The sequence below is a fragment of the Gasterosteus aculeatus genome, chromosome 16 (genome assembly GCF_964276395.1).
Source record: "Gasterosteus aculeatus chromosome 16, fGasAcu3.hap1.1, whole genome shotgun sequence".
Taxonomy (NCBI): domain Eukaryota; kingdom Metazoa; phylum Chordata; class Actinopteri; order Perciformes; family Gasterosteidae; genus Gasterosteus; species Gasterosteus aculeatus.
In genome coordinates this window covers 16,942,424-16,942,670 of record NC_135704.1, presented here as the reverse complement: position 1 = coordinate 16,942,670, position 247 = coordinate 16,942,424, and positions in this window count along the sequence as shown.

The following is a 247-nucleotide window of genomic DNA, read 5'->3' as shown; positions in this document are numbered from 1 at the left end:
TTCCTTTCTCATGTATTTTATGACAATTTATGTACAATGATACAAAAATGTATTGTCACTTTTGACTTTACATTCTGGGTCCCTTTAGTCATTACTTGTCAAAAAGTACTCATGCTTCTTTAGTTTAGGCCTATTTTGAATTTGTGTTGACTCCAAAAAGTAGGCTGTTTCAAAATTGTATTTACCTTTTATACATTCAAGTGCACGGTATTACTTGCATCCCATCAGTCATACAGTTATTTTGAAT